We start from the raw sequence: 7018 nt of genomic DNA on the forward strand, positions 1-7018 counted from the left end.
TGGCAGACCTCTCGGCCTCGACAAGTCATAAAATTTTTCTAAACATAATTTTAAAAATATATTTGTGTGCTATAATGCAAATACACATGGATCCTTCAATTTCTTGATTTAAAATGCCTTTTGTGATTCACTTTATATGAAAATCTTTGAGGTAAAAGCATGGGACACCAAAGTGCACCGAATTCAGAGAATCACCCTTTTGCATTCACTGAAAATGTAAAACTACAATTTCTTTCGTGCACTCAAAATAAGCAAACTGGTAGGCTGTTACATTAACTCAATTGTAACATGTTTCATCTAAGCTATAATTTAGTGTTTCCATCATGAACATGACAAAATCATGTTGGCTTTACATGAAGTTAAGCGACTAAACATTCATTAAATTAATTCACATTGCAGTAACATGAAGAAATTGCGTTTGTACAACTAGGCACTGAAAGCAACGTGAATATCGCGATGATCCGCGAGACTTTGCTGTTGCGACACTTCGCAGTGACACCTGAGAAGAGGAACTGACCGCGCTCATGGAAAAGGTATGTTATAAAACTTCATTATTAGCCATCTAAATGCAAACGAAATACTATGCATAAATGTTGCTGGTTAGTGCGCGTTGCAGCGGATCTGTGTGCAGGTTGTTTGGTCGCAGGTTGGTGTATTTTATGCCGTATTCACACCGGACATGACTTCAGGGCACCGGCGACCAATTTCACTGCAAAGTCAATGACGATGAGCGACGACAAGCGATCTCTGCACTCGCGTCCTGTAGCCCAGAACGAGCCACCTGAGGTCGCCCATAGTCAGAGTTAAAATATTTTAACTTTTGACACTCGGTGCTAATGCTAAAACGCTAATCACAAACGCATGCGGACGGTGGAGACATGTCGATATTGGGCGTACAGTAAATAAACTAAATATTCAAAAAGAACCGTTTGTTATTATGATGGCAGATATAGATGCGCAGCTGTCTACTTTCTTTTCCTGCAGTTATCTTTTTAATTCTGAAGATAGATTACATAGATAGTTGCCTGGCTGTATGAATAGTGTTCTGTCTGTTCATTTGTTTAACAATACTACAGTCCGTTTCTTTTTTTTTTTTTTGGATAATGTTGCTTTGTGGTAATAATAATTATGATAATAATAATGGAAGAATCTTTCAACATCTTGTAGCATCTTTGTTTTCACACTGGATTATGTATTTTAGTATTGAAATCTGATATCAATGTCAGTTTATTATCTCTTGTCATATATTCTAGAAAGCACAATTAACTTGATTTTTATTGTGCCACTGTCATACTGATAACTAATTTCACACCTGCAAATAATGCCCATATTTTCTAAGCAGAGCTTAGCATTTTAAGCAAAGCTGATGTGTTTATGAAAATATTTTTTCATGTTCAAAATGAAAAGCACCTTTTCATTACTTGTGTTTGCATCTGTCAATTGTCAACTGTTGTCTTGTGATGGACAAGAATTGATTGATCTCCCCCATTTTCTCACAGCAGTTTGTCACCAAAGTGTCCTGTGTCTTCAAGTGAGCTGTCCCACTGCATCTGTCTTCCATTCGTTTGCATCAGTGACGACATCTTTTCTGGAAAAGGTATGAAATGTGTTTGGGGGATGGCGGCGGTGGTGGTTAAAATCCTTAGTAACATTTTCAGTGCAGGATTGCAGTGTGGCTACAGCGATGCCTCACCTAGAGATTAGATCTTGCATATTTTTTTGATGTGTGCCAGTTTCAGCCAAATGTATTTTCTTGACAGATGTACCTTAAAGGATAAGTTTGGATTCAACTGTTTTCAGGTTGTTTATAGAAAGATGTAGAACAATATACTCACTCAGAAGGGTTTTCTAAATCTGAAAAGTGGTCCGGGAGAAATTTAGATCCATAGTCGAGCTGCAGACCTCCATATACTGTTAGCCAATGGGGCATGTGTGGCGCCGGCTCCCAAAACGACTTTAATCGTCCAAAAACTCATTAGTTTCAACAATATTTCCTCATGGTCCGCTCACGCCACTCCTCCATGACAGCCCGGTGTCGCAAAATACATGCTGTTGTGGTTTTGCAGATCTCTGAAGTGAATATGGTGATCAGGAAGTAAACTGAAGTACATTCACCAAGAGACGCAGTAGGTGGCGCTGAGCACCAAAGTTGTTGGTTGCCACCTGCTCCAAAGAAGAAGAAGATCTCTGAACTGCAAACATCTGTCCCGATGTCTGTCCTGCTGAGCCCGTCTCTTTCTACCTATTGTTGTGGAATTTTTGGTGAATCAGAGCCAAAGATGACGAGTCAAGGTGTTGACGCTGCACAAGGAGGATTTATTGAGGATTGCAGAGGAAGCACACACAAATCAGCTGATTGAGAGCAAGGCTGTTGCTCCGGGGAGAATCCAACCCGACTCTGGCATGACTTCCGGCCATGCCAACTCATATAGCTAGATCTCACGAGACTAGCAGACGCTGTTTCCAAGTGACTTCAGACAAAACAGAGCGGCCTTCACACTGTGTTCCCGAGAACTTTGAAAACAAAGCATTATTCCACATCAATCCCTCCTGTTGTTAAATTTCAATTTAAACAAAACCAGACACAAAATAAATTCGAATTTTAACAATAATCTAACTCACTATCGGAAACAGTAAAGCCAGACAAAGTAAAACCACTTTTCATTTGCATCACATGTCAATATTAATGTTCTCCATAAACATCAATAAGATCAGTTCCTCCAAGTGCATTGTCATTTTTATTTTATATGTCCTAAGTTACCTATGTTTCAACGACCATTTCCAACTGATCCACTGTCACAAAAACACCAAGCAGCTCTCAGTCATGGATGCACAATTTAAACAAACCAGCAACCCATGGGACAGTGACAGCTGCAAATACCTTCATGCCAAACAATCAATTCTGGTCCAGGCCAATCAACCAGAAAGGCAAAAGACAATCAGTGGCCGTGATGTGTCCAATCAAGCTAAACTAAGAAAAGAAAGAAAAACCCTTAAAATCAGCAAACACATTGAACAACAATAAAACACTGAACATCTGGTCGTTCTCAAAGTCAGTCATCAATGTCAATGTTAGTATGTTAGTAAGTTAGTTTGTCAGCCGTAACACAGTCATAGTCACATTCACACATATTCAATTGAGCAGATATTTCAAAGGTAAATTAAAACCACAGAACATGGCTTCACACCCCGACCCCCCTGCTGACAGGCACTCTGTGCTTTATTCACCAGCAGCAGAATGTGACACATGTACTATGCATCCGTCGCCCCGAACCAAAACCTGCTGCAGTGATAATCTCTGCTGGAACATCAGCTGCTCACAGACTATTTAGGAGCCCAGGAACCCAGTCAGGAGTCTGCAAGAGAAATAAGCATCAGGGTGAAACCGTGATCCATGTGTCCGAACCAGAATACCTGTAGAGAACCGTCCTTTCTCTTGAAATAGAGATGACAGGGCAGTCCGTAGCCAGGTAATCCCAGACCAGAGGCCGATGTTTAGTCTTCCTCCAGATGTTGACCCTCCTGTGACATTGTCTCTGTTCACTCCAGTCCTGCAGAAACATCCTTGTGTGGTTGTTTCGAACACAGAGTCTACAGCCGCAAACCAAAAATCCAGTGACGACAGCATTCTGCCAGACCTAGAGAAGACGACGTCTCTTCTCTTAGTCTGTAGCGGCAGATTAGACCACAGTTCAGGTCTTCCCAAAGACCAGGACCGGTTCTTCTCCTCCAGATCCTCTCCTCCAGAACGTGTCCAAGGAACGTCACTTTCAGCTGCAGCTGGGCTCAGGATGCTCGGTGGCCTCCCTCAGGAAGACGGTTCAGGAGTAGAACAGTGTCAGGCTCTTCAAGCTTCCTTCAACCTTTTAGTCTGAAAACATCATCCTCATACTGTATCAGAGTTCCCACCTGACAGGTCCAGATCCAGATCCCCTCACTGCCGATGCACGAACTCCCAGACTAGAGACAAAGTCCTGGGCCAAATGTGAAGCATTATTTACCTTTTTAGGTGAATGCAGGCAAATATTGCCTTTCAGGATCCAATCTGAGTGAAAATAATGCAGCAGACAGGTCAGACAGGTCAACGACTGGATAGTAGCATGAGTCAGAGGTCCAAAAGACAAAATGATTTTAAAATCAGTAGATTTTGAAGTAGTAGATAGTACAGTTCAGTTGATTTCTATAAAATCTTGGAAAAATGTCCACCCATCAGGTCCTCTTCATCTTGGTGTAAAAAGACTCGGTACTAAACATCACTGAATCATTCAATGACTTCATAAAACATTCAATACCTCCCATGACTTCTGGACAAACATTCTATTGTCTATCTGTATCAGTTAGACATTTAGCTCCCGTGTGATTCTGTGAGGTTTAGTCGATGCTAAATCTGAGTAATCTCTTTATAGTTAGTCCACAAATTCTCCAACTAAATCAAATAAAGGTGCAAATGTAATTCATTTCAGTAGATTTCAAAGTTAGGAATGTAGATTCATAGACAGTAACAAATTCTTGTAGCACAGTCATGTAAAAACATTGTCATGCTAGTTTTGTTATGTCGAAGGGGAAGGTCGAGATAAACCTGCTGCTTCTGTCTCCCCCTCCACTCAGTTTGAAAACCCGGAATGTGACCTCCAAGTTATTTCATTGAAACTGTATTGAAACAAATTCATTTAATTAATTCACTTTAATTCTTCACCCATCTGAGCAATTGGTCGATAATTAAAACCATTTCACTAAAGCCCCACACCCTGTGTTCAGGTTACAGTGATGTGGGAGAGAAGTGACCATCATGGAGGCTTCCTGCTGCCTCTGGTTCAGTCTGATCAGGACGGTTCAGCCCGTCGACCCACTGATATCTTCCTAGTGACTTATAAAACAAACAAAACACATAATTCATTCAAAAGCTAAAAAAAGTAAGGAATTTAAAACTCTTTAAAGTCTAATCTCTCTTCCCCCCAGTGTGTGTGTTCATGGCCTGACCTTGTCGCGGTCATGCTGCCTCATATTTTTCATCACGTAGCGGTACGCCGTTATCACGTCCGATGTTTTCACGTCGTAATCAAACCCACCGCCTCCACAGCCTCCTCCCAGCCAGCCACCCACCCACCAGGAGCAGCCGTCTCCAAAAATGTGTCCACTGCTTTCGCAATCACAACATCTCCCCTTTTCTTTTAATGTGAAAGAGAGAGTCAGAGTCGTGAGGTGTGACCTGCAGAATCACACTCACCCAGTTTTCAAAAAGTTTCACCAGTAGAAACTTCCACATGCGACGCCACCCACAGTTGCAACAGTGCAGGTCAGCCCGTTAGGGAAATCATCAACCCTTCTGTTACATGCACCAGGCCCGCCCTGGTGAAGAGGCTATATTAAGATACCCCCCAAGCTCTGCGGTGCGTCAATCTCGGATCGGATCCAATCCGAGTGAAAACAAAGTCGCTTCAGGGACTCAGCCCTTCCACGCCAGTGGCCCCCAGGGCCGTCCAGACTCCAAGTCTAGAAACTCTTCCTAAGCTCTCTCAGCCACAGTTCCAAGTTAGAATTAAATTATTATTACAACCCAATTGTTACTAATCATTAGCAATTGATTGATAAGAATCAATCAAAAATTTAGGGACATCTTTGGCTCTTTATGTTTAGAAATTTGCTTTTACAATTCCAATCAACTATGAAATAGTTCTTTTATCTAGTCAAACATCCCCACAGGTAAGGCATTACTTCCTGAGTTAAATATTTAACAGAGGAAACATTTGCACTCACCTCGTTTATGTTGTATTTAGATCCCGGACGAGCCCTCAAACTGTTGTGGAATTTTTGGTGAATCAGAGCCAAAGATGACGAGTCAAGGTGTTGACGCTGCACAAGGAGGATTTATTGAGGATTGCAGAGGAAGCACACACAAATCAGCTGATTGAGAGCAAGGCTGTTGCTCCGGGGAGAATCCAACCCGACTCTGGCATGACTTCCGGCCATGCCAACTCATATAGCTAGATCTCACGAGACTAGCAGACGCTGTTTCCAAGTGACTTCAGACAAAACAGAGCGGCCTTCACACTGTGTTCCCGAGAACTTTGAAAACAAAGCATTATTCCACATCACCTATCAAATAAGCCTCCTTTCGATTTTTAATGACACTTATTGTGTGTATTGGGAAGTGCTGTCAGTCATTTGTATTGATTATGTGAATTAAGCTAATTGGGGTTGGGGGGGGGGGGGGGGGGGGATCAAATGTATATCAGAGAAAAATCATTGACATTTTCTGAATTGTTTCGGCAGGCTGATGACGAAGGCTCCGGAACAGCTATGGCAGAGACGGTCTTTGGAATATTTGTCATCCGACAGGAAGGAGCCGGGCCTGCTGATGACCCAGAGGATGTTGGAATCCTTCTGGAAGGGGTGGAGGTACTCAACAACTTGACAAATGTTCCTTTTGCTGTTGCGATGTTGCTCGCCCTTGTATATGCTCTAAACCTGAGCTATCCTCCGGAGTTGAAATGTACCTTCAAAGCACTTCAGAAAATCATAATGGAAATAGACGGAAGCAGACTATCCAGAGAAGTACAAGCTCTCAAAACATTCCTTTGCTGTTAGTGAAGTGATGGAGAATCCTTCACACAGGAATTGGAGCTCAGACAATTAGTTATCTGTGAAGGACAAATATTAAAATGGAAGGAGACTCAGGAGGTAGTCCCATTTCCCAACAGTTAATGGTCAGAAGAAAGACAAGATATAATCTTGTCATAGTCTCATTTTGAATACTGTCTTTTTTTGGTTGTTGTTGTTTTTGTTTTGTTTTTTCCTTTGGAGTGGATTAAGTATCAAGTGCTGTCCATTTGATTTGCACTAACCCAAAAGCGGTGTTTTGTTTGATAAGTCAGAAAAAAAAGCAACAAAAAAATATTTTAGGTTGACTGTATCTGTTTTTTTTTATATGGCTCTATTATTAGGTACTGTGATTTATTCTCTGAGCATATTTCTTTTAAAAAAAAGCAGGGAAGCGCTGTGATCTTTTATTTTTATT

At 41.6% G+C, this 7018-nt stretch overlaps 1 long non-coding RNA gene across 1 annotated transcript; it reads left to right on the plus strand.

Annotated features, from left to right (window-relative positions):
- The first annotated feature begins 486 nt into the window (after positions 1–486).
- Positions 487–6551, plus strand: LOC115400950 (uncharacterized). The gene is made up of 3 exons (XR_003932838.1): positions 487–533; positions 1500–1597; positions 6274–6551. It is a non-coding gene; the product is annotated as an uncharacterized LOC115400950 (long non-coding RNA).
- The last annotated feature ends 467 nt before the right edge of the window (positions 6552–7018 follow it).

This window comes from Salarias fasciatus, chromosome 14, assembly GCF_902148845.1.
Source record: "Salarias fasciatus chromosome 14, fSalaFa1.1, whole genome shotgun sequence".
NCBI lineage: Eukaryota > Metazoa > Chordata > Actinopteri > Blenniiformes > Blenniidae > Salarias > Salarias fasciatus.